We start from the raw sequence: 27,802 nt of genomic DNA on the forward strand, positions 1-27,802 counted from the left end.
AAATTGTTTCCCACCTAGATACCTTACTTCTGCTAGCTGGTTGTTCCATGTTTTAATACATACCAGAAATCAGATTTCTACTGATTCCCTCCAGGAAAAAGCAGAAGAAAACTGCAACAGGCAGTAGCACTTATGAAGAGTTAGATAACCACATGATCTATTAGATTCCTTATCCCCAGTGAAAAATGGCTTCTATGTTTTCCTGCAAAATGCATCCCAGGTCTTCTCTTTACTCCTTCCCACTACACTGCATGAAGATACTCCTACCAATATATTCTGTAAAATAAGACAATTTCTACTCTGAAAAAAAGTTACATTTGCATTTAAGACAACCTACTGAGTGGGAGAAAATATTTGGAAGTAATGCAACCAACAAGGGATTAATTTCCAAAATATATAAACAGGTTATACAGCTCAATATAAAACAAATGGGCAGAAAACCTAAACTGACATTTTTTCAAAGAAAATTTATACACAACCAACAGGCACATGAAAAGATGCTCAAATCACTAATTAGAGAGATGCAAATCAAAACTATAATGAGGTACCACTTCACTCCAGTCAAAATGGCCATCATCAAAAAGTCTACAAATAAATGCTGGAGAGGGTGTGGAGAAAGGGAACCTTCTTACACTGCTGGTGGAAATGAAAATTGGTACAGCCACTATACAGAACAATAGGGAGATTATTTTAAAAACTAAAAATAGAGTTGCCATATGATCCAGCAGTCCCACTCCTAGGCACATATCTAGAGAAAACTGCAATTTGAAAAGAGGCATGCCCCCTGATGTTCACTGCAACACTTTTGACAGTAGTCAAGACATGGAAGCAAAGCAAATGCCCATCAACAGATGAATGGATAAAGAAAATGTCATATATACATATATAATGAAATATTACTCAGCCATAAAAAGAATGAAATAATGCCATTTGCAGCAACATGGATGGACCTAGAGATCGTCATACTAAGAAAAATAAGTCAAAGACAAATATTTTATTTCTTATATGTGGAATCTAAAAAAAGATACAAATGAACTTATTTACAAAACACAAATAGATCCACAGACATAGAAAACAAACTTATGGTTACCAAAGGGGAAGGGGGAAGGAATAAAGGTAAGAGCTTGAAATTAACACATACACACTATTACACATGAAATAGATAACCAACAAGAACCTATTGTATAGCACAGATAACCATACTCAGTATTTTTTAAGAATCTGAAAATGAATATTTATCAGTATAAATCACTCTGCTATACACATGGAACTAATACGAAATTTTAACTCAACTGTACTTCAATAAAATATTTTTCCCTCTAAGTATTTGAAATTAAGAAATGTTAATTATTTTTTTCCAGAGTGACTATAACATTATATTCCCTACTTAGGAAGTATTAATTGTTAATAGCTTTATTTCCCTAATCTAGGAATATTATGTTAGGAGATACCAACTCAAAAAAAAGGAAATAAAAAGTGAATTGTGAGATCATACCCCCTGTTAACTCCACATTTTTAAAGAATGGCTAATGCTATTTTAAGATTAAATATGCATTTGAACATTTTTAGCTTGAACCCTTGACTTTTTATACATTTAATTTGCAAATAGCTACCTGCAGTGCAGGTGAGAGTTTTATTTTTTAAATAGGTCATGTTTAGCATTCATAAAAAATACTTTGTTTTTGAACATGAAGTCATATGAACTGGCAATTTCCATAGAAACAACCGGGATAAATAGGTAATTATCTGTAAGTATATGTATAAAAAGTCCTTTCTTATGTTTTATTTACTTAGGGGCTCTAAGTATCTCCCATAAAAACTAAAGGACATATACTTTATATCTTCTAAAGAGAAAGATATCACCTTTAAAGTCTCATTCTAATTGATTTTTTGATTTTTTAAAATCTAAATAATTCTTTTCAACAAATGGATATAAATCCAGCTGATCTATTTTATCTAAAGAACACTGATTCTAGACTGAGACTGACCCTAAAAATCCAAAGATATATTGCTTGACTTCAGTAGAACATTTTGTGTTCATAAAACTTATTTCAAACTTTGAAAGATGAATACTGTATTTTCTTTAAGTGACCATAAAATTATATTATTATATGAAAATAGTTGTTAAACCTTACTGTATCACTTGGGTCATTTTAAGTATCTTTTTATTTAATCTTCAGTACAACTGAAGGTCACTCTTTTTTTAAAGTTTTACTCTTTAATCCCTTTAATATGATTTCCTGCTGCTCAGATTATTCATTTAACAGTTAGGTATCATCTTGACCTTGACAGCAAGTAGATTTGATTTTAACTACCAACTTCCAGAGACAGATGATGGTTACTTGAGGTTTTACACTCACAAGGACCATAAAGCCATTAATATTTAGAAATAGCATTGTGTTCAATTAATGATATCTTCCATGGTCAAATAGGAGAATTTTTTTGTGTATATACAGGTCTTGGTATTGATTTATTCTCATCCACTAGATTGTAAGGGTAGAGATATTTCACACCTTGGTATCATTCACAGTACCTAATATATAGTAGACATTCAATAAATAAGTAACATTCTCCTATTCACAAATCAAGATTTTCTATAAAATCAGTCTCTTTTCATTGGTTCCTGTTTTAATACAGAGTTTAGTAAAATATATAAAAGAGCAGTTTCTTCTATTTTAAGCCTGAGTTGTTTGATTATATCCAGAAGCAGTGCAAATATAACAAATACTATTGCAATTTGGAATTACAAATTAATAAAATCTTAGAATTATTGTACTTGTTTTAAAAAGTAACCATCAAATCCCTAAAGGAATGATAATTATAATAATTATAATACATTAAGAGGATATGTGTTCATAAGCACAATAAAAATCAACTCATTAATTTCTCACATATATCTGTAAAGTGCGTGCTATCGATATACCTACAGAGATGTTAAATGAGTTGCCTAAGGTCACGTAGTTATCAAATGGCAGAAGAGTTGGAGTTTTGTGTTTATGATTATAAGCTTTTTGTCAACTTACTTAGAAAAATAAGGGGAAAAAAGCAGTGAAAATAGTAAGGTAGAAGGGACCATGGGAGTAGCCAGCCACAACAGGAAGAGTATTTTATCACCAACAATGTTCAGAAATGCTGACATATGGTGATAGTAAAAGTTGACTGATTTTTAGTCTGATTGTTTTTAAATTCTCTTCAAGTACAGCATCCTCTTATTCGTTGTGTTCATGGCAGACTATCCTCACCCCATCCTGTGCTCTACTCCATGCTGTTTGGCAGAACCTTGAAAAAATTAAAGATTAAAATGACTAAAACTGGTACCTGTTCTCCTGATTATGCTGTTTCTAGAGCAGCTTGTTCACCAGGCTGAGAAAAGTCACTCTATTGGATCAGTAGAAAAACAAATACCAGACTACACAGGGCATTATGAGCTGGGGGTGGCCTATTCTGAGCTCTGAGCCAAAGAGTATGAATACTCTTTTACCAAACTGAGAAGATTAAGGCAAAAAGCAACTTGGAATCATATCTCACCCTCTCGTGAATTCCTCTCTCCCCAATCCCAGTGAAGAATGACTTAATATTACTCTGAAAAACTTTAAGGAAATAATCTCCCAACAAATAAAATAAATGCTTTCATGAAAAATCTGTCAGGAAATATATGCACAAAAATAAACAAGTGAGATTTTGAACTGTGGTGTTGGAGAAGACTCTTGAGAGTTCCTTGGCCTGCAAGGAGATCCAACCAGTCCATCTTAAAGGAAATCAGTCCTGAATATTCATTGGAAGGCCTGATGCTGAAGCTGAAACTCCAATACTTTGGCCACCTGATGTGAAGAACTGATTCATTTGAAAAAACCCTGATGCTGGGATTGAAGGCAGGAGGAGAAGGGGATGGCAGAGGATAAGATGGTTGGATGGCATTACCGACTAAACGGACATGTGTTTGAGTAAACTCTGGGAGTTGGTGATGGACAGGGAGGCCTGGCGTGCTGCAGTCCATGGGGTCACAAAGAGTTGGACACGACTGAATGGCTGATCACAGATATGCAGATGACACCACCCTTGTGGCAGAAAGTGAAGAGGAACTAAAAAGCCTCTTGATGAATATGAAAGAGGAGAGTGAAAAAGTTGGCTTAAAACTCAACATTCAGAAACCGAAGATCACGGCATGTGGTCCCATCACTTCATGGGAAATAGATGGGGAAACAGTGAGAGACTTTATTTTCTTAGTCTCCAAAATCACTGCAGATGGTGACTGCAGCCATGAAATTGAAAGACGCTTACTCCTTGGAAGAAAAGTTATGACCAACGTAGATAGCATATTCAAAAGCAGAGACATTTCTTTGCCAACAAAGGTTCGTCTAGTCAAGGCTATGGTTTTTCCTGTGGTCATGTATGGATGTGCGAGTTGGACTGTGAAGAAAGCTGAGCTCTGAAGAATTGATGCTTTTGAAGTGTGGTGTTGGAGAAGACTCTTGAGAGTCTCTTGGACTGCAAGGAGATCCAACCAGTCCATTCTGAAGGAGATCAGCCCTGGGATTTCTTTGGAAGGACTGATGCTAAAGCTGAAACTCCAGTACTTTGGCCACCTCATGTGAAGAGTTGACTCATTGGTAAAGACTCTGATGCTGGGAGGGATTGGGGGCAGGAGGAGAAGGGGACGACAGAGGATGAGATGGCTGGATGGCATCACTGACTCAATGGAGGTGAGTATGAGTGAACTCCGGGGAGTTGGTGATGGACAGGGAGGCCTGGCATGCTGCGATTCATGGGGTCACAAAGAGTTGGAGACGACTGAGCGACTGAACTGAACTGAATTGAGTGGCTGAACTGAATTGAATCATCATTATCCATATAAGTTAAAGTGGGTATGTATGTACCATTTTATTTGAGGAGCTCTGGAAAAGGCCTTCCCTTTGCCTCTACCAAAATAATCTTTTCACAGATGGATGTAATCCTGTTAAAATATTTAAATGCAAATTATATTAATCACATGCTTTTAGCATCATTCATTTTGAAGCATATATACATTTCCACACACTTGAGGAGGAGAGTGTGGGATAAGAGAATTCCCCTTGATTTATATAATTCATCCCTTTGCCCCAACTTGTCCCAATCATCTATATTTGGTCCTCAAACACTATGTCAGGGATCACAAACTCAAAGGCTCACAAGGAAATAGAACATAATGGAGTGAAATGAGCTGGGAAGGGTGTTTGGAAAATTAAAGTGCTTACCTCATCTCTCTTTAGTATCTGGTCTTCACTTTTGGCTGATTGCTGACATCTGGAAACGTGAGGTCAGTGTTGCTCAATCTTTTAAATTTTCGAGAGAGGCTAGAAATTCAAACTTGTAGTCACTCTCTGAATTTTTAAACACTGAAGTTGTGTTAAAAATGATTAGAACACTAGTCATAATTATTATTTAGTAATAATAATTATTTTCCATTATTATTAGTGGCAGAACAATACATGCCTGTAAGCTGCCACTTTGCTCCCTTTATCAAGTTTATATATAGTCCAGCTGTCCACTTAGTATTTAAGAGAAGGCTATTTCCCCTAATTAAAAAAAAAAAAGTATTTTCTGAATCCTATATTGGTGTTGCTTGCATTCTTTTCCCTTAAATAAGAAGTACAAAAGGGGATGCATTTTTATTTAGTATGATTATATGGAGTCAGTTTTTATTCTTTGAAATCCCATCTTAGATTATGTCTAGATATCTAGAAGAAAATAAATGTGCATTTATTTATCTGAATATTTCATCTATATGATACTTGAAAACATCAGCATGATTGAATATTCAATATTTATCAGTCATTTGGCATCATATAGCCATAAATATAGTTTGATACTTAATGTTCCCTTTTGTTATGCATTTTGGATCATTTTTCCTTGAGAATTCCAAACTTTTTATATATCTAAGGGAATTAATTTTTTACATTTCAGATCTTTTATTTACTTCATTTATTCCAGTTACCTTTCACAGAGTGTCATCCCGTTGCTGCTCATCCTTTACTTGATTAAAGCCTATAGCTTATCCCAGAAACAAGTCTGCCTCTACCACAAAAACAAGGATTATATTAGACTGAACTATATGAAATTATTATTTCTATAGGTCAAAATGTCAAATGTCAGCAATTTCATATGGTTTATCATAACTGAAAAATATTATTTCCTTGGGCCAGATTGATGCCAACATCAATCTAAATTTAAACTCAATTGTTAAACTTTAAAATATTGCTAGACAAACCTCAACACAATGCATCCTCATTCTTTATTGGCAATGGTACTAAAAAGTACAAAACCAGTGTTTTATAGTTTTCTATATATAGGTCTTTAGTTTCTTTAGGTAGATATATTCCTAAGTATTTTATTCTTTTCGTTGCAATGGTGAATGGAATTGTTTCCTTAATTTCTCTTTCTGTTTTCTCATTATTAGTGTATAGGAATGCAAGGGATTTCTGTGTGTTGATTTTATATCCTGCAACTTTACTATAGTCATTGATTAGTTCTAGTAATTTTCTGGTGGAGTCTTTAGGGTTTTCTATGTAGAGGATCATGTCATCTGCAAATAGTGAGAGTTTTACTTCTTCTTTTCCAATTTGGATTCCTTTTATTTCTTTTTCTGCTCTGATTGCTGTAGCCAAAACTTCCAAAACTATGTTGAATAGTAATGGTGAAAGTGGGTACCCTTGTCTTGTTCCTGACTTTAGAGGAAATGCTTTCAATTTTTCACCATTGAGGATAATGTTTGCTGTGGGTTTGTCATATATAGCTTTTATTATGTTGAGGTATGTTCCTTCTATTCCTGCTTTCTGGAGAGTTTTTATCATAAATGGGTGTTGAATTTTGTCAAAGGCTTTCTCTGCATCTATTGAAATAATCATATGGTTTTTGTTTTTCAATTTGTTAATGTGGTGTATTACATTGATTGATTTGCGGATATTGAAGAATCCTTGCATCCCTGGGATAAAGCCCACTTGGTCATGGTGTATGATCTTTTTAATGTGTTGTTGGATTCTGATTGCTAGAATTTTGTTTAGGATTTTTGCATCTATGTTCATCAGTGATATTGGCCTGTAGTTTTCTTTTTTTGTGGCATCTTTGTCAGGTTTTGGTATTAGGGTGATGGTGGCCTCATAGAATGAGTTTGGAAGTTTACCTTCCTCTGCAATTTTCTGGAAGAGTTTGAGCAGGATAGGTGTTAGCTCTTCTCTAAATTTTTGGTAGAATTCAGCTGTGAAGCCGTCTGGACCTGGGCTTTTGTTTGCTGGAAGGTTTTTGATTACAGTTTCAATTTCCGTGCTTGTGATGGGTCTGTTAAGGTTTTCTATTTCTTCCTGGTCGAGTTTTGGAAAGTTGTACTTTTCTAAGAATTTGTCCATTTCTTCCTCGTTGTCCATTTTATTGGCATATAATTGTTGATAATAGTCTCTTATGATCCTTTGTATTTCTGTGTAGTCTGTTGTGATCTCTCCATTTTCGTTTCTAATTTTATTGATTTGATTTTTCTCCCTTTGTTTCTTGATGAGTCTGGCTAATGGTTTGTCAATTTTATTTATCCTTTCAAAGAACCAGCTTTTGGTTTTGTTGATTTTTGCTATGGTGAAAGAAATCAAAGAGGACACTAATAGATGGAGAAATATACCATGTTCATGGATTGGAAGAATCAATATAGTGAAAATGAGTATACTACCCAAAGCAATTTATAGATTCAATGCAATCCCTATCAAGCTACCAACAGTATTCTTCACAGAGCTAGAACAAATAATTTCACAATTTGTATGGAAATACAAAAAACCTCTAATAGCCAAAGCGATCTTGAGAAAGAAAAATGGAACTGGAGGAATCAACCTACCTGACTTCAGGCTCTACTACAAAGCCACAGTTATCAAGACAGTATGGTACTGGCACAAAGACAGAAATATAGATCAATGGAACAAAATAGAAAGCCCAGAGATAAATCCACGCACATATGGACAGCTTATCTTTGACAAAGGAGGCAAGGATTAAAGACAATCTCTTTAACAAGTGGTGCTGGGAAATCTGGTCAACCACTTGTAAAAGAATGAAACTAGAACACTTTCTAACACCATATACAAAAATAAACTCAAAATGGATTAAAGATCTCAACGTAAGACCAGAAACTATAAAACTCCTAGAGGAGAACATAGGCAAAACACTCTCTGACATACATCACAGCAGGATCCTCTATGACCCACCTCCCAGAATATTGGAAATAAAAGCAAAAATAAACAAATGGGACCTAATTAAACTTAAAAGCTTCTGCACATCAAAGGAAACTATTAGCAAGGTGAAAAGACAGCCTTCAGAATGGGAGAAAATAATAGCAAATGAAGCAACCGACAAACAACTAATCTCAAAAATATACAAGCAACTCCTACAGCTCAACTCCAGAAAAATAAATGACCCAATCAAAAAATGGGCCAAAGATCTAAATAGACATTTCTCCAAAGAAGACATACAGATGGCTAACAAACAAATGAAAAGATCCTCAACATCACTCCTTATCAGAGAAATGCAAATCAAAACCACTATGAGATACCATTTCACACCAGTCAGAATGGCTGCGATCCAAAAGTCTACAAGCAATAAATGCTGGAGAGGGTGTGGAGAAAAGGGAACCCTCTTACACTGTTGGTGGGAATGCAAACTAGTACAGCCACTATGGAGAACAGTGTGGAGATTCCTTAAAAAACTGGAAATAGAACTGCCTTATGATCCAGCAATCCCACTGCTTGGCATACACACTGAGGAAACCAGAAGGGAAAGAGACACGTGTACCCCAATGTTCATCGCAGCACTGTTTATAATAGCCAGGACATGGAAGCAACCTAGATGTCCATCAGCAGATGAATGGATAAGAAAGCTGTGGTACATATACACAATGGAGTATTACTCAGCCATTAAAAAGAATACATTTGAATCAGTTCTAATGAGGTGGATGAAACTGGAGCCTATTATACAGAGTGAAGTAAGCCAGAAGGAAAAACATAAATACAGTATACTAACGCATATATATGGAATTTAGAAAGATGGTAACGATAACCCTGTATACGAGACAGCAAAAGAGACACTGATGTATAGAACAGTCTTATGGACTCTGTGGGAGAGGGAGAGGGTGGGAAGATTTGGGAGAATGGCATTGAAACATGTGAAATGTCATGTATGAAACGAGATGCCAGTCCAGGTTCAGTGCACCATGCTAGATGCTTGGGGCTGGTGCGCTGGGAAGACCCAGGGGGATGGTATGGGGAGGGGGGAGGGAGGAGGGTTCAGGATGGGGAGCACGTGTATACCTGAAATTTTTTTAATCTTAAAAATGAAATTAAAGAAAAAAAAAAAGAAAAAAAAAATCATCATTCATCCAAATTGACCTTCAAAAAAAATAAAAAAATTAAAAAAAGTACAAAACCTATTAATTTTTCTTTATAATTTATATCCTTAATGTCCTATCTTTTCCATGTTTACCATTTTATCTTAGTCTGGAGGGTCCCAAAGCACCTGAAGTCTAAAATTCTAGGGTTGATACTTAATTGATTTGCTGTCTCCTCTCTATGATTAAACATTGGGACCACATATGACTTCTCCCCAAAACATCCAACCAACTCTGATTCTTCTTACACTATAGTCAATTTTGAGATGTATCACAAGTAATTCTTTACTAATATGGAAGTACAATTTACATATGACTTAAATAATCCATTTGACTAGATTCATAATTATTCATATAACAACATTCTCACTGGTTCAGAAACACTATTTTACATGGAAGAGAAGAGGGTGGAGCCAGAGCTCTTACTCTGGGAGTTAACATGTATCGCTGGATACACTTATGTGAATGCACTGTTCACCTGAATACCATCCATCTGATGCTACCAAAGAAAAAGGTTTGAGAACTGAAGTGTTACAAGTTAACACCACAAAAGCTTCAACTTGCCTTTCATAGCTTTCTATAACTGGACCTATTTCAGCACATAAATTTCTTAAATAAAACCTCTCCTTTAGCTCAGCAGGGCAATTTACCTTCCTAAGAATAAGCAATATGCTCTCCTGCTCCTACTCTAGGTATGGAAAATAGTTTCTTATCAGAAATGCAAACTCTTATTATTTGGTAGTAGTGGCCTAAAGCATTGTTAAAACTAGGATAGGCAGAAAAGGAATGTCAGATGAGAATTCTTCCAACTATATCCTAGTTTCCTGAAATTCCCTTTTCTTTCTCTGTCAAAAGTAATGTTATTTTGGTCTTAAATACCTGCTTTTAAAAAAAACAAATTTACTCATCATATACTAGGAATTCATTTTCATTAGCCTAAGGAATATTTATCTATAAACACTAATTTTACATTAGTATGTTTGTGGTCTTTACTCTTAAATATGGAAATCCCTTTCCTTGTTTACACTTGATATTGCTGAAAATAGACCTTTATTTTTTTAAATAGAGTGAAAGACAAACTTTAACCAAATAAATCCAAGTGATTATAAATTTTAAATTACTGGGTGATTTAATTATGCCAATTTACTGTGTATAATTTAGCTTTCCACAAATGAATGCACAAGTCAAACATTGATCTATTTTATATTAAATACATTCTCTCTGAAATGTGCTGTCAAGTTAGAATAGTTTAGTGAAATTTTCCTTTAAAAAAGTAAAATGCTGTCTCGTACACAGGGTTATTGTTACCATCTTTCTAAATTCCATATATAGAACAGTCTTATGGACTATATGGGAGAGGGAGTGGGTGGGAAGATTTGGGAGAATGGCATTGAAACATGTAAAATATCATGTATGAAACGAGATGCCAGTCCAGGTTCGATACACGATACTGGATGCTTGGGGCTAGTGCACTGGGACGACCCAGAGGGATGGTATGGGGAGGGAGGAGGGAGGAGGGATCAGAATGGGGAACACATGTATACCTGTGGTGGATTCATTTTGATATTTGGCAAAACTAATACAATATTGTAAAGTTTAAAAATAAAATAAAATTTAAAAAAAAAGTAAAATGCTAAATATACTCTGTATGTGGCCACTTGGAAAAGAAGCCACATTTTCATTCTTAATGAAAATCCCTTCAAACAACTGAATAGAGTTCATTCTCATTAAAAGCTCTTCAGCCTAACCTCTGCTCAAATGCAAAGAATGGTATTTTTGAAAGTTGTCCCTTTTTATTGTGATTTTGCATTGCTGTAGTAAATACAGATTGCTGAAAAGCTCTAAAGTTGCTATTGGAAGAGTCCAATTAAGTTTGGCTTAATTTGCGTATAAAAGGCAGCACTCCAGTCCATACTAGCGCTGCCTATAAAGGAGTGGTTTATATTTTCCTCTTAGAACAGATTTTGACAGAGGTTTTTTCCAAGTGAATACTGTAATCAGAGATGGTTTATTGGAATGAGTCTTTAGTAATCATTTCTGGCAGGTACAGGTACAGTACAGCACTTGAGCAGTGCTGCACTTTTTTTTTTTTTAATTTGACATTTCATTTATGTTTGACCATTTTCATCTGGGAGAAATGATGGAGTGGCACAAGAGTTTTTTTTTGAAGATGGTAGAAATAATACCTTTCAGTATTGCCTCATTATAGAGAGAATGTTCTAGTTACAGTCGTTGATCCTTTTATATCTAGGGAAAACTTGAAAAACTGTTTTACATAACCTAAAAGTGCTTTTTAGTTAAAAAAGGCTGCTATAACAAGATGTTTTGAGTGCCCTGGATTATCCTGTTTTTAAATTCACTTGGGATTTCATCTTCTTTACAACATTCTCTTCTAGGAATTTTTTATTTTAATTGTATTTGTCTGATATTAACCAATACAATATTAATAAACATGTAAAGTGAGTCCTTAGTTGTATCTTTGTTTCTTGGACTGTCTTCTGTAATTTCTCTGCAGTTGGTTACAAAGCTATAATCAAGACATGATAATGAAAAATAATTTAAAGTCCTAGTTTATGTCATCCTAGCATGCTTTATTTCTGATATCATGTTCAAGTACACGTTCTTCTTATCTTAATACATTTCTATCTAGTTGGGTTGACAAATTCTGACATATAATGATATAGATAAAGCACAGAATTAATGTCTGAAAAGTACTAATTTCAGCTCTTTTTCTAGGAATTATTTTTCTAAATTTTGTATATATACTTATTTATTGACTCCCTCTCTATTATTTCTGACCTTTAGAACATAATTCGTTTAAAGAAGTAGAAATTGACTCACGTACGGTCATCATTTTTCAGTATTTTTGTTTGCTTGTGACAATATGCAAAAGATAACACTAAATCTAGAACTTTCTGAGTGGAAAATAATTTCAAAGAATGGTCGTATTTGTTATTTTTTAGACTATGGTTTTGTTCTCTTATCAAGGCAAAGGGGAGAATATGTTATGAAATTTTGTCATCATAAAAATGTTTTAAACTTTAAAATTTACATCAGATTTACTGAATTTAAACATTCCAATAAACTAGTTTATTGAGTCAATTAACTCTCTGTTAGGAAGATTATTTACATATTGTTGTTTGTGTATTAGACTTAAAGAGATGGTAAGAATAATCATCCAAACCGACCTGCTGACATTTAAAACATCTTGAATAGACATCCTTTTTGCCCTTATCATAATTAAAGTGAAGGCTAAATGCCTTGGTAAACTAATACAGTACTTTATATTCATAATATATGAATGCCTATAGTCAAACTTTTAATTAACAATCAATGCAGACACTTGCTTTATTCTAAGAATTGAGATTGAAATGACACTCTTTAGGAACTTATGGCCCAATGGAGAATTCAAACACGTAAATAATTATAATACAGTGGGAGTAGGCTATAAAAGGTGAGAATCCCTAAAATCATGTAACATTAAACAAGAGGGAAGAAGACTTCTATGTGTGAGAAAACAGTTAAACAACCAAAAGAGGGGCTGAAGGCCAAATCTTTGGCAGCAGAGATGGTTCAATAGAATAAGATATTGAGGAGTTAGAATTGAAAATGCTTGGTAAATTACTGAGTGTAGAGAGTGAGAGAGAGGTAAGTATGAAGGAAAACTTCAAGATTTTTAGCTATATAAAATGGTTCAATGGCACTATCCTTAACCAAAGTATGGACAATGGGAGCTGGAGCTACTTTCAGGAGATTGAAAAGTTAAGGAATTTGTTGGAGTAGCCTATCAGACAAGCATAAGGGGATTTCAGCAAGAAATTGAAAACACATGATTGAATATTAGAAGTTTGAGTAATGAAGACATGGAAAATATAACAGAAAAAAATAAAGACTTTTGGAGAGGATGAGAATGCCCAGAAAAAATAAGTGATAAGAATAATTAGATGGAATCTTAAGACCATCGGTGTTTAAAATGTGGTTAGAAGAGAAATTCAATAAAGGAAACTGAGAAACAGACTGAGTACAGGGAAACTGAGAGGGGAAAAATGTATAAATAAGAAATAGTTTTAATGTAGTTATAAGGGTCATCATAGTCAAACGCCACAAATGAGTAAGGAAAGAAATATTTTAAAAAGCAGACCATTAATGAAACTTTCTCTAGCACTTCAGTAAAATAGAAGATGGAAGACAGACAATATTGATTTAAAGTGTTTGGTCAAATACAAAGAATTAAGAAATTTTAAAGTACTTAAGCAAATATGTCAGATAAATTTTTACATAAAAATCATAAATATGATAACAAAATAACTTGAAGATCCCAAAAATATGAGCCAAAAATGAGATGGGATACTATCCAAAAGTTTAAAAAGGAATGGAAAAAAATGAAACGTGAGAAGCAAAGAGATACAGATTATAAACTCATGAGAGACAAAATTTATGTATATATATTTATATTCTAAATATGTATCTATATTTATGAAGCATACTATCCCCATAACCTTTTCTGACATTGTGAAATGAATTCAATACCAGCATGGATTGCTGCTGCCATTGTCAACTGGTACAATCTTTTAGACATTCATGTGATAATTTCTATGAAAACTATAAAATATTCATATCTTTTGACACTCTAACTCAATTTTTAAAAATCTACCATAAAGGAATTATCCAAAATGTACTCCAAATATGTATTAGGGTTATTCTTCTGAGAAGTATTTTCAATGCTGAAAAAGTGGAAGCTAAATGCTCAACAATAAAAATATGTTATTTTAAACAATGTCTTATCTAATAGATGACTTGCCAGAAAATCATTAAAGATTATGTTCATAAAAATAGCAGTAAAGAAATGTATTCTCTATAATATTAAATGGAAAAGTGTACAAAATTATGTTAACAATGATTTTAACTATGTGAAATATACTGCTGTAATAATAGGTTTTACCCCATGTGTCAGCAATTATTTTTTAATGGAAAGGGCCAGATAATAAATATTTTCAGTTTTTTGGACCACACAGTCTCGGCTGCAACTGCTTAACTTTCCCATTATGATGTGAAAGCAACCATATATAACACATAAGTAAATGGTTGTGCTGTCTTCCAATGAAACTTTATTCACAAAAGCAGGTGGTAGACTATAGTTTAGTAGGCACCAAACAATTAGTTTTCTAAAACTACAGATAATATTTTACTTTTTGTCTTCCTATTTTATAAAAATAATTTTAAAAAATCAAAAGTAAATGGCAGGATCAAGATGGCAGAATAGGAAGATGCTGAGCTCGCCTCCTCCTGACAAACACATCAAGATTGCAACTACATAGAGAGCAACTCTCTCTGAGAATCACTTTAAGACTAGCAGAATAGTTCTTCTACAAATAATGTTATAGGGAAAGAACCATATGAACTCTATTTGGAATGGAGGGTAAATGGTACAGTTGGGACCTACACCCTGGTGGGTAAACCTGAAGAGGATGGTCATATCACAGGCTCAGGGATCTTGAGTAGGAGTAAAGGAATCCAAATCTCACATTAGGCCCTCTAGCCTTAGGGTCTGGCATCAGAAACATGAGCCCCCTTGGCTCACTGGAAAGGCAGTGGGGCTTACTGGAGGGCTGTAGGAAATTGAAATCTGCTTTTGAGAAGTACACTTATAGATTTACTTACCCTCAGGTCTAGTATAGAGGTAGCATATTGAAAACTACCTGGTACTTTGGCCAGAATACCAGGACTACTCCCTAATTCATCCTCCAGCCCACACCAGGTTCAGGCTCCAGTCCTTCCAGCTCTGGCACTACTCCCTGCCCAGGTGGAAATCACCACTGCACCTTGGGAGAAGCCAAGATTTCTACTGGGCTTCTGTTCTCGGGGCCACAGCCCTACCTCTGGGTCAAGGCGAAGGCAGCTATTAAGCTGGGGAGAAGCCTAGGCCTTTTGTTCCAGCCACTCTGGTTCTGGCACTGTCTCTAGCCAAAGGGGAAACCACCATCATGCTAAGATAAACTTATCTTGATTCAGACTGTGGCTCCAGCTCTTGGGGCCCTGGCCCCACAAATGACAGGACATTCGAGTACCACTGAGGCTGGAAGAAGTCACAGCTCTGATCAGGCTCCCACTATGCCTCTCTAGTTCCAGCCACTTTTGTTGTTGTTCAGTCACTCAGTCATGTCCAACTCTTTGTGACCCCATGCACTGAAGCATGCCAGACTTCCCTGTCCTTCACCATCACCAGAGCTTGTTCAAACTCATGTCCATCGAGTCAGTGATACCATTCAACCATCTCAAACTTTGTCATCCCCTCTCCTCCTGCCTTCATTCTTTCCCAGCATCAGGGTCTTTTCAGTGATTCAGTTATTCACATAAGGTGGCCCAAGTATTGGAGCTTCAGCATCAGTCCTTCCAATGAATATTCTGGATTGATTTCCTTTAGCATTGACTGGTTTAATCTCCTTGCAGTCCTAGGGACTCCCAAGAGCCTTCTCCAACACCACAGTACAAAAGCATCAATTCTTCGGTATTCAACCTTCTTTATGGTCCAACTCTCACACCCATACATGATTATTGGAAAAACCATAGTTTTGACTAGACAGACCTTTGTTCACAAAGTAAGGTCACAACTTTTTAATATGCCATCTAGGCTGGTCATAGCTTTTCTTCCAAGGAGCAAATGTCTATTAATTTCATGGCTGCGGTCACCATCTGTAGTGATTTTGGAGCCCAAGAAAATAGTCTGTCACTGTTTCCTTTTTTTCCCCATCTATTTGCCATGAAGGGATGGGACTGGATGCCACAATCTTAGTTTTCTGAATGCTGAGTTTTAAGCCAGTTTTTTCCACTGTCCACTTTCACCTTCATCAAGAAGCTCTTTAGTTCGTCTTTGCTTTCTGCCATAAGGGTGGTGGTGTCATCTGCATATCTGAGGTTATTGATATTTCTCCTGGCAATCTTGATTCTAGCTTGTGCTTCATCCAGCGTGGCATTTTGCATGGTGTACCCTGCATATAAGTTAAATAATCAGGGTGACCATATACAGCCTTGATTTACTCCTTTCCCAATTTGGAACCAGTCCATTGTACCATGTCAGGTTCTAACTGTTGCTTCTTGACCTGCATACAGGTTTCTTAGGAGACAGATAAGGTGGTCTGGTATTGCTATCTCTTTAAAAATTTTCCACAGTTTGTTGTGATCTACATAGTCAAAGAATTTAGCATAGCAGTGAAGCAGAGGTAGATGTTTTTCTGGAATTCTCTTGACTTTTCTGTGATCCAACAGTTGTTGGCAATTTGATCTCTGATTCCTCTGCCTTTTCTAAATCCAGTTTGAACATCTATAAGTTCACAATTCACATACTACTGAAGTCTGGCTTGGAGAATTTTGAGCATTACTTTTCTACTTTCTAGCTCAACATTCAGAAAACTAAGATCATGGCATCTGGTCCCATCACTTCATGGCAAATAGATGGGAAAACAGTGGAAACAGGGGCAGACTTTATATTTTTGGGCTCTAAAATCACTGCAGATGGTGACTGCAGCCATGAAATTAAAAGACACTTACTCCTTGGAAGGAAAGTTATGACGAACTTAGACAGCATATTAAAAAGCAGAGACATTACTTTGCCAACAAAGGTCTGTCTAGTCAAGGCTATAGTTTTTCCAGTGGTCATGTATGGATGTGAGAGTTGGAGTATAAAGAGAGCTGAGTGCTGAGGAATTGATGCTTTTGAACTGTGATGTTGGAGAAGACTGTTGAGAGTCCCTTGGACTGCAAGGAGATCCAACCAGTCCATCCTAAAGGAGATCAGTCCTGGGTGTTCATTGGAAGGACTGATGTTGAAGCTGAAACTCCAATATTTTGGCCACCTAATGCGAAGAACCAACTCATTGGAAAAGACCCTGATGCTGGAAAGATTGAAGGCAGGAGAAGAAGGGGACAACAGAGAATGAGATGATTGGATAGTGTCACCAACATGATGGACATGAGTTTGAGTGGGCTCTGGGTGTTGGTGATGGACAGAGAAGCCTGGCTTACTGCAGTCCACGGGGTCACAAAGAGTCAAACACGATTGAGCAACTGAACTGAAATGAAAACAGTTCATCACAACCAAACTGCCCGTATAGGAATTGTTACAGAATCTAAGAAATAAGAAAATATATAAACAATCTCACTGGTAAAGGTAAATATATAGTAAACAGAGTGGACCAACCACTTAAATAAGTTAATACAAAGGTGAAGAGACAAAAATTATAAAATCAATCATAACTACAATAAACAATTTAGGAATACACATACAGATGCAAAGTATGACACCAAAATAAAAATATTGTGGGGGATGGGGGTAAAAATTTTAGAACTTTTAGAATGTGCTTGAATTTAAATAACTATCAGTTTAGAACAAGTATGATTATAGATACAGATGGATATATAGATTAGACTCATGGTAACTAGAAAACCTACAAAAGATGCACAAAAAACAAAGAGAAACAAGTACAAATATAATACTAAAGAAAATCAAACTATAAGGGAAGTAACCAAAAGAAGAAAATAACAGAAAACTACAGAAATATCAAACAGAAAACAAGTATCAAAATGGCAACAAGTACATACCCTGTTTCCTTTACTTATGTGAAGAGTACATCACCTGAAATGCCAGGCTGGATGGATCACAAGCTGGAATCAAGATTGCTGGGAGAAACACCAACAAACTCAGATATGCAAATGATACCACTCTAAATGCAGAAAGTGAAGAGGAACTAAAAAGCCTCTTGATGAGGGTGAAAGATGAGACTGGAAAAGTTGGCTTAAAACTGAACATTCTAAAAACAAAGATCATGGCACCTGGCCCCATCACTTCATGGCACATAGATGGGGAAAAACTAGAAGCAGTGACAGATTTTATTTTCTTGGCCTCCAAAATCACTGCTGATGGTGACTGCAGCCATGAAATTAAAAGACACTTGCTCCTTGGAAGGAAAGCTATAACAAAACTAGACTGTATATTTAAAAGCAGAGACATCACTTTGTTGACAAAGGTCTGTCTAGTCAACTATGTTTTTTCCAATATGGATGGATATGAGTGTTGGACCATAGATAAGGCAGAGCACCAAAGAATTGATGTTTTAGAACCATGGTGCTGGAAAAGACACTTGAGAGTCCCTTGCCTGCAAGGAGATCAAACCAGTTAATCCCAAAGGAAATCAATCCTGAATATTCATTGGAAGGCATGATGCTGAGGCTCCAATACTTTGGTCACCTGATGCAAAGAGCCAACTCATTGGAAAAGATCCTTTTGCTGGGAAAATTTGAAGGCAAAAGGTGAAGAGGGTGGCAAAGCATGAGATAGTTGGATGGCATCACCGACTCAATGGACATGAATCTGTGCAAACTCTGGGAGATAGTGAAGGACAGGGAAGCCTGGCAAGGTGCAGTCCATGGGGTTGCAAAGAGTCAGACATAAATCTGAGTCAACAACAACATACCTATTAATAATAACATTAATAATACATGCTCTATACAAAAGACATGGCTGAATGGATAGAATGAATCAAAAAGAAAGATCCATCTATATGCTACTTAAAAAGACTCACTTTAGAGCTAAAAACACATATAGCTGAAATAGTGAAGGAATGGAAAAACATACTCAATGCAAATGGAACAAAAAGAAACCTATGGTAGCAATACTCATGTCCGACAAATTAGACTTTAAAACAAAGTATATAAAAAAGGCAAAGAATGGCAATATATAATGAAAAAGGGGCAATTCAAGAATAGGATATAACATTCATAAACATATATGCACTGAATATAGGAGCACCTAAATATATAAAATATATACTAAAAAAAAGAAGTCAATAGCAATATTAGCAGCAAACTTTAGTACCCAAATTATAGCAATGAATAGATCATGCAGACAGAACAATCAATAAGGAATAAGTGGCCTTAAAATGACAAAAAATACCAGATGACTTACTAGACTTCTACAAAATATTCCATTTCAAATCAGCAGAATACACATTCTTTTCAAGTGCATATGAAACATTCTCAAGGATAGATCATATGCTAGGCTATAAAACAATTCTAAATACATTTAAGAAGATTGAAATTATATCAAACATTTTCCCAATCACAGTGGTATGAAACTAAAATCAATCACAGGAAGAAAGATGTGAAAAACACAAACACAGGGAAACTAAACAACATGCTATTAAAAAACCAGCAGGTCATAGATATATAAAAGAGGAAATTAAAAAATACCTTAAGATGAATAAAAATAGAAACACAACTTTCTCACGTCTATAGGACACATCAAAAGCAGTTCCAAGAGGGAAGTATAGCAATACAGGCCTATCTCAGAAACAAACAAACAAAAAAATGGAAAGTTATCCTATGTTCATGAATTGGAAACATTAATATTGTTAAAATGTCTATACTATTCAAAGCAATCTACAGATTTAATACAATCCCTATCAATATACCCAAGACATTTTCACCGACTGTGTTAGTCACTCAGTCGTGTCCGACTCTTTGCAACCTCATAGACTGTAGCCCGTCAGGCTTCTCTGTGCATGGAATTCTGCAGGCAAGAATACTGGAGTGTATTGCCATTTCCTTCTCCAAAGGAACTTCCCGACCTAGGGATCGAACTCTGATCTCCTGCCTTGCAGGCAGATTCTTTACCGTTTGAGTTGGAATAAATAATCCTAAAATTATTATGAAATCACACATGATCCTGAATAACCAAAGCAATCTTCAGACAAAAGAACAAAGCTGAAGGTATCATGCTCCTTGACTTAAGACTATACTACAAAATTACTGTAATCAAAAAAGTATGATACTGGCACAAAAAGAGACACTCAGATCAATGGAACAGAATCGAGAGCTCAGAAATAAACACACATACCTGTGGTCAATGAAGATGATACAAAAGAGGGAAGGATATACAGCAGGGGAAAGCCAGCCTCTTCATTAAGTGGTGCTGGGAAAATTTGACAGCTATGTGTAAAAGAATGAAACTAAAACATTTTTCATACCATGTACAAAAATAAACTAAGATGTATTAAATAACTATATGTAAGACCTGAAATCATAAAATTACTAGAAGAAAGCATAGGCAGTATGTTCTTTGATATCAGTCTTAGCAATAATTTTTGGATATGTCTCCTCAGGCAAGAGAAATAATAGAAAAAATCAACAAGTGGGACCTAATTAAACTTAAAAGCTTTTGCACAGCCAAGGAAATCATCAGCAAAATGAAAAGTCAACCAACAGAATGAGAGAAGATATTTGTTAACAGTATGACTAATGAGGAGTTAATATCCAAAGCATAAAAAGAAATCATACAATTCAGTATCACAAAAACAAACAACCTGATTAAAAATCAACAGAGGACCTAAATAGACTTTTCTTTTTTTTTAACCACAGAATACATGCAAATGACCAACAGGGACAAGAAAGATGCTTAAAATCATTAACCATAAGGGAAATTCAAATCAAAATAATGAGATGCCACATCACACCAGTCAAGTGGCTGCTGTCAAAAACATAAGAAATAACAAGAGTTGACAATGATGTAGAGAAAAGGGAACCCTTGTGCACTATTGGCAGGAATATAAATTGGTATAGCCTTTATGGAAAATAGCCTGAAGCTACCTCAAAAATAGAATTTCTATGTGATCTATAAACCTCACTCCTAGGTATTTATCTGTAAGAAAAAAAAAAAAAAAAACACGAAAACACTAACACAAAAAGATACATGTAACCAAATATTCATGACAGCATTCTTTACAACAGCTATGATATAGAAGCAACCTAAGTGTGTGCAAAAGATGAATGGATAAAGAAGATGTAGTATATATAAACAATGCTATATTACTCAGACATAAAAAGGAATGAAATTTTGCCATTTGAGACAACATGGATGGATCTGAAGGGAATTATGACCAGTGAAATAAGTCAAAAAAAGAAAGACAAATGCTGTATGTTTTCACTTATTACGGAATCTAAAAAATAGAACAAAGGAATAAATATAACAAACCAGAAACAGACTCCCAGTTATAGACAACAGTTCAGTTCATTTGCTCAGTTGTGTCTGACTCTTTGCGACCCCATGAACTGCAGCATGCCAGGCCTCCCTGTCTATCACCAACTCCCGGAGTCTACTCAAACTCATGTCCATCGAGTCAGTGATGCCATCCAACCATCTCATCCTCTGTCGTCCCCTTCTCCTCCTGCCTTCAATCTTTCCCAGCATCAGGTCTTTGATGATGAGTCAGTTCTTCGCATCAGGCAGCCAAACTATTGGAGTTTCAGCTTTAGCATCAGTCCTTCCAATGAATATTCAGGACGGATTTCCTTTAGGATGGACTTGTTGGACCTCCTTGCAGGGACTCTCAAGAGTCTTCTCCAACACCACAGTTCAAAAGCATCAATTCTTTAGCGCTAAGCTTTCTTTATACTCCAACTCCCACATCCATACATGATTACTGGGAAATCATAGCCTGGACTAGATGAACTTTTGTTGGAAAAGCAATTTCTCTGATTTTTAATATGCTGTCTAGGTTGGTCATAACTTTCCTTCCAAGGAGTGTCTTTTAATTTCGTGGCTGCAATCACCATCTGCAGTGATTTTGGAGCCCCCCAAAATAAAGTCTGTCCCTGTTTCCACTGTTTGCCCATCTATTTGCCATGAAGTGATGGGACCAGATGCCATGATCTTAGTTTTCTGAATGTTGAGTTTTAAGCCAAATTGTTCACTCTCCTCTTTCACTGTCATCAAGAGGATCTTTCATTCTTCACGTTATGTCATCAGCGTATGTCATCTGCATATCTGAGGTTATTGTATTTCTCTTGATTCCAGCTTAAGCGTCATCCATCCCAGTGTTTCTCATAATGTGCTCTGCATATAAGTTAAATAAGCAAGGTGACAATATACAGCCTCGATGTACTCCTTTCCTGATTTGGTACCAGTCTGTTGTTCCATGTCCAGTTCTATCTGTTGCTTCCTGACCTGCATACAGATTTCTCAAGAGGCAGGTCAGATGGTCTGGTATCCCCATCTCTTTAAGAATTTTCCACAGTTTGTGGTGATCCACACAGTCAAAGGCTTTGGCACAGTCAATAAAGCAGAAGTAGATGCTTTTGTGGAACTCTCTTGCTTTTTCAATGATCCAACGGATGTTAGCAATTTGGTCCCCCTGCTTTTTCTAAAACCAGCTTCACATCTTAAAGTTCATGGTTCACATACTTTTGAAGTCTGGCTTGGCAAATTTTGAGCGTTGTTTTTCTAGCGTGTGAGATGAGTGCCATTGTGCAGTCGTTTGAACATTCTTTGGCATTGTCTTTCTTTGGGATTGGAATGAAAACTAGCCTTTTTCAGTCCTGTGGCCATTGCTGAGTTTTCCAAATTTGCTGACATATTGAGTGCAGCACTTTCACAGCATCATCTTTCAGGATTTGAAATAGCTCAACTGGAATTCCATCACCTCCACTAGCTTTGTTTGTAGTGATGCTTCCTAATGCACACTTGACTTCACATTCCAGGATGTTTGGCTCTAGGTGAGTGGTTACACTATCGTGATTATCTGGGCCATGAAGATCATTTTTGAATAGTTCTTCTGTGTATTCTTGCCACCTCTTCTTAATATCTTCTGCTTCTGTTAGGTCCATAATATTTCTGTCCTTTATTGAGCCCATCTTTGCATGAAATATTCCCTTGGTATCTCTAATTTCCTTAAAGATATCTCTAGTCTTTCCCAATCTTTTGTTTTCCTCTATTTCTTTGCACTGGTCACCGAGGAAGGCTTTCTTATCTCTCCTTGCTATTCTTTGGAACTCTGCATTCAAATGGGTATATCTTTCCTTTTCTCCTTTGCTTTTCACTTCTCTTCTTTTCAAAGCTATTTGTAAGGCCTCCTCAGACAGCCATTTTGCTTTTTTGCATTTCTTTTCCTTGGGGATATTCTTGATCACTGTCTCCTGTACAATGTCATGAACCTCCATCCATAGTTCATCAGGCACTCTGTCTATCAGATCTAGGCCCTTAAATCTATTTCTCACTTCTACTGTACAATCATAAGAAATTTGATTTAGGTCATATCTAAATGATTCCATGGTTTTCCTTATTTTCTTCAATTTAAGTTTGAATTTGGCAATAAGGGGTTCATGACAGTAAGCTCTTGGTCTTCTTTTGTTGACTGAATAGAGCGTCTCCATCTTTGGCTGCAAAGAATATAATCAATCTGATTTCCATTATTGACCATCTGGTGATGCCCATGTGTAGAGTCTTATCTTGTGTTGTTGGAAGAGGGCATTTTCTGTGACCAGTGCGTTCTCTTGGCAAAACTCTGTTAGCCTTCGACCTGCTTCATTCTGTACTCCAAGGCCAAATTTTCCTGTTACTCCAGGTAACTCTTGACTTCCTACTTTTGCATTCCATTCCCCTATAATGAAACGGACATCTTTTTTGGGGTGTTAGGTCTAGAAGATCTTGCAGGTCTTCATAAAACCATTCGACTTCAGCTTCTACAGCATTACTGGTCGGGGCATAGACTTGGATTACTGTGATATTGAATGGTTTGCCTTGGAAACAAACAGAGATCATTGTGTCATTTTTGAGATTGCACCCAAGTATTGCATTTTGGCCTGTTTTGTTGACTATGATGGCTACTTCATTTTCTTCTAAGGGATTCTTGCCCACAATAGTAGATATAATGGTCATCTGAGTTAAACTCATGCATTCCATTCCATTTTGTTTGCTGATTCCTAAAATGTCGACGTTCACTCTTGCCATCTCCTGTTTGACCACTTCCAATCTGCCTTGATTCATGGACCTAACATTCCAGGTTCCTATGCAAGCATGGAAGAGGTTCCTACCTAGCAGGATGGTAGGCAGCATAGCAGTGGCTGCATGGTGCTGGAGCAGCTATGAGAAGATATCCCAAGTCCAATGGCAAAGGACAAGCCCCAGCAAGATGGTAGGAGGGACAAATTTGCATTTAGAATCAAACCCCATTCCTGCCAGAGATGCTCAGTGGGCTCAAGCAAACATTGTGCACACCAGGGACCCCACAGTGACAGAACTGTGTTTGAGTGTCTCCTGTGGATGTGTGGGTCAGCAGTGGACTGCCTCAGGGGCAGGCTTTCTGGGTACAGCAGACTTGGTTATGGCATAAGCCCTCTTGGAGGAGGTCACTATTAATCCCATCATTGAGCTGCCAGAACTTACACAGTACTGGGAAACAGACTCTTGTAGGGCACAGACAGAACCTTGTGTGCACCAGAACCCAGGAGAAAAGAGCAGTGTCCCCACAAGATACTGACCCAGACTTGCCCAGGAATGTCCAGGAGTCTGCAGCAGAGGCGTGGGTCATGGTGGCCTGCTGCAGGGTTGGGGGCACTGAGTGTAGCAGTACATTCATGGGTTCTTTTGAAGAAGGTCACCATTATCTTCATTACCTCCACCATAGTTTGGCCCCAGGTAAATAGCAAGGAGGGAACATAGCTCCTCCCATCAACAGAAAGTTGGATTAAAAATTTACTGAGCATGGCCAGGCCTATCAGAACAAGACCCAGTTTCCCCCTCAGTCAGTCTCTCCCATCAGGAAGCTTCCATAAGCCTTTTATCCTGCTCCATCAGAGGGGAGACAGACAGAAAACCACAATCACAGAAAACTAACCAATCTGATCAAATGGACCACAGGCTTGTCAAACTCAATGAAACTATGAGCCATGCCATGTAGGGCCACCCAAGATGGACAGGTCATGGTAGAGAGTCCTGACAAAACGTGGTCCACTGGAGAAGGAAATGGCAAACCACTTCAGTATTCTTGCCTTGAGAACCCTATGAACAGTATAGAGAACAACCTGATAGTTACTAGAGGGGAGAGGAGATGGGGAGGCTAGAAATAGGTAAATAGCATAAAAAGGTACAAACTGTTAGGTATAAAATAAATAAGTTACAAAGATATAAGGTACAGCCAATATTTATTAATAGCTTTGTATGGAGTATAATATATAAAAATATTGAATTACTATGTTGTATAGTTTAATACAATATTTGAATTAAATATAATTCTATAAAAAATCAAAGAAAATATTTTCAGAAGTCTATGTGATGATAAGAACATAGGGGAAAAAAACTATTTTGGGGAATAGTATATAGTCAAATGTAAGGGGACGACCATAGAAGGCAATTGCAACCCACTCTAGTACCCTTGCCTAGAAAACCCCATGGACGGAAGAGCCTGGTAGGCTCACTAAGAGCCAGATACGACTGAGCGTCTTCACTTTCACTTTTCACTTTCATGCACTGGAGAAGGAAATGGCAACCCACTCCAGTGTTCTTGCCTGGAGAATCCCAGGGATGGGGGAGCCTCGTGGGCTGCCGTCTATGGGGTTGCACAGAGTCGGACACGACTGAAGTGACTTAGCAAGCAAGCAAGGGGACGACAGAGGATGAGATGGCTGGATGGCATCACCAACTCGATGGACATGAGTTTGAGTGAACTCCAGGAGTTGGTGATGGACAGGGAGGTCTGGCATGCTGTGATTCATGGGGTTGCAAAGTCAGACACGACTGAGCGACTGAACTGAACTGAAGAGTAATATACATATGTATACACAGGCAATTATTATAAAGATTTAACTCATTGTACAAATTCAATAGAAAGAGGAAAAATAGGAAGTCACACTTGTCATCCCCAAGTCCAGCCCATGTGCTATAATTTGAATTATTATACTTTATTCTTATGAAATTTTAAATGTTAGCATTATTAGGGAACATCCTATGTAAGTGTATTTCTATCTACTGCATTATTTTTGGGCTTCTCTGGTAACTCAGATGGTAAAAAAAAATCCATCTGCAATACAGGAGACATGGGTTCAATCCCTGGGTTGGGAAGATCTCTTGGAGAAGAGAATGGCAATCCACTCCAGTATTCCTGCCTGGAGGATCCTATGGGCAGAGGAGCCTGGTGGGCCACAATCCATGGGATCACAAAGAGTCATACATGACTGAGCAACTGAGCACACACACATCCATCCATTATTTTTATCAGTGACATAATATTTAATTGTATGAATAAGATATAATTCATTTAATAATTCTTCTACTATGGCCAATTAGGACAGATTGCTTCTATATGTATTACATTTATTTTAGGATAGGGAATATTCAAGCATGTGTAGGCTGATAAGGGCTTCTCAAGTAGCTCAGTGGTAAAGAATCCACCTGCCAGTGCAAGAGAAACAGCAGATGTGGGTTAGATCCTTTGGTTGGGAAGATCCCCTGGAGAAGGGTATGGTTACCCATTCCAGTATTCTTGCCTGGAAAACTCCATGGATAGAGGGGTGTGGTGGGCTACAGTCCATGGAGTAGCAAAGAGTCAGACATGACTGAGCGACTGAACACACATGCATGCATAGACTGATAAATAGTAAATTGAGGGTATAAGAAATAGTAAATATTGATGGAGAGGGAACTAAAAGGTCAGAGGGGGTAAGTGCAAGTGAAAGAAAATAATGAACTTATCTGAGAAAGGAAGAAAACAAGTAGGTTTAAAATGGAGGAAAACAATATTGAGTTAATTTCTTTCTCTATTTTCTTTTAGAAAATATTATGCTAGGATTGAGGGTATGGAACTTGAGGAGAAGGTGAAGTTCAAAACAGCTTCCAGGGACAATGGAAGCAGGACATAAAATAATCACTCAGCTGCATTGACAATTCAGCAAACACATTCTGAGAGGTAGTGCTGATATGTGGAAGGAAGAAAATCAGTGATTTAGGCACATAAAAGAAATGAGAACAAGACGTCTTTCGATGTGGATTGAAATGTTGCTCTATATTTTATAGTAGGTTTTTGATTGAGATTGTGTTTCAAGATTTTTTTAATGACTAAGATTGTGTGTTAAATAAAAGTAAGCAAAGTATTCTTTTTTAAAAAAGACTTGAGAATGAAAATGGAGTTTAAATAAAGGGGTAGATAATCTACAGGAAAAATTGGCAGTAAAGAATCTGCTCTAATTTCTGACCCCATTTCTGACTGAGATTAATATTATAAAATGGCTGATGAGACTGTAAGAATAATGCAATTAATCTCAGCTTGCTTCCTAATTTTGCTTGGATTATGTATTTAAAATAAATTTGTGAAGACTTTCATTAAAATTTAAGATTGTAAATTTATGCTAAACTGTCTAAAATTTGTACTGGAGACAACCTGCACATTCCTACAGTACAACCCTACAGGCCAGTTGTAAAGCATTGTTAATAATTAACAAAAAGAATTTATTCTATGTTCAAGAAATACTATAAAGAATCAACAGGAATAGGTTACCAGCTAGAATCTTATGTGTGTGTATAGGAAGGAGAAAATGGAGGGAGTAAACAATGGTTGGGAGAAGGCAATGGCACCCCATTCCAGT

General features: G+C 36.5%; 1 long non-coding RNA gene across 2 annotated transcripts in view; it reads right to left on the reverse strand.

The window, feature by feature from the left end:
* The window catches only part of LOC147341457 (uncharacterized), a 77,628-nt gene that overhangs the window by 9,000 nt on the left and 40,826 nt on the right, over nt 1-27,802 (reverse strand). Inside the window, exons 2-3 of one of the 2 annotated variants that reach the window (XR_015159076.1) lie at nt 5,235-5,333; nt 3,035-3,279 (exon numbers count right to left, since the gene is read on the reverse strand). This is a non-coding gene — a long non-coding RNA (uncharacterized LOC147341457). Of the gene's footprint in view, nt 1-3,034; nt 3,280-5,234; nt 5,334-27,802 lie in introns of those variants that run through there. The other variant, XR_015159077.1, reaches the window with a different exon arrangement.

Source organism: Bos grunniens, chromosome X, assembly GCF_055505025.1.
Source record: "Bos grunniens cultivar Pamir isolate PY7600 chromosome X, Bosgru_T2T1.0, whole genome shotgun sequence".
Classification (NCBI taxonomy): Eukaryota; Metazoa; Chordata; class Mammalia; order Artiodactyla; family Bovidae; genus Bos; species Bos grunniens.